Here is a 384-nt window from a genome sequence, read left to right on the forward strand (position 1 = left end):
ACTCAAGTAAAAGTAACAGAGTACAGGCTTGGACATGTACCTAAAGTATAAAAGTAAAAGTAGCCTTGCGAATGACAACCATTTTTTATGCCAAGCTACCTGGAGCACACACTAACGTTACTAGAGAGCAGGCTGAGGAACTACAGTGGGAAAAAAGGCTCTCTATATGTCAGTGGCTACATTTTAAATGGATGTCTGTTAATAGGCCTAAAACATCACATGTAGGATTACTGTGACCGAGACTGGGACTCCAGGTTACTGAGATTCTGACTCATTAGCAAGATATGATTTCAGTTGTGATTCTGTGAGAATTCACAGATTCAGTTTCTCTTTTTAATCTTCCCCTTAACATTTAAAGGAATCTACACCTATGTGTGTGTGTGC

The 384-nt window shown here is 39.3% G+C and overlaps 1 protein-coding gene across 2 annotated transcripts in view; it reads left to right on the plus strand.

The window, feature by feature from the left end:
• Positions 1–384, plus strand: part of LOC116693762 (peroxisomal succinyl-coenzyme A thioesterase) — a 10,596-nt gene that overhangs the window by 8,436 nt on the left and 1,776 nt on the right. The gene's annotated exons all lie outside the window — the stretch shown is intronic.

This window comes from Etheostoma spectabile, chromosome 8, assembly GCF_008692095.1.
Source record: "Etheostoma spectabile isolate EspeVRDwgs_2016 chromosome 8, UIUC_Espe_1.0, whole genome shotgun sequence".
NCBI lineage: Eukaryota > Metazoa > Chordata > Actinopteri > Perciformes > Percidae > Etheostoma > Etheostoma spectabile.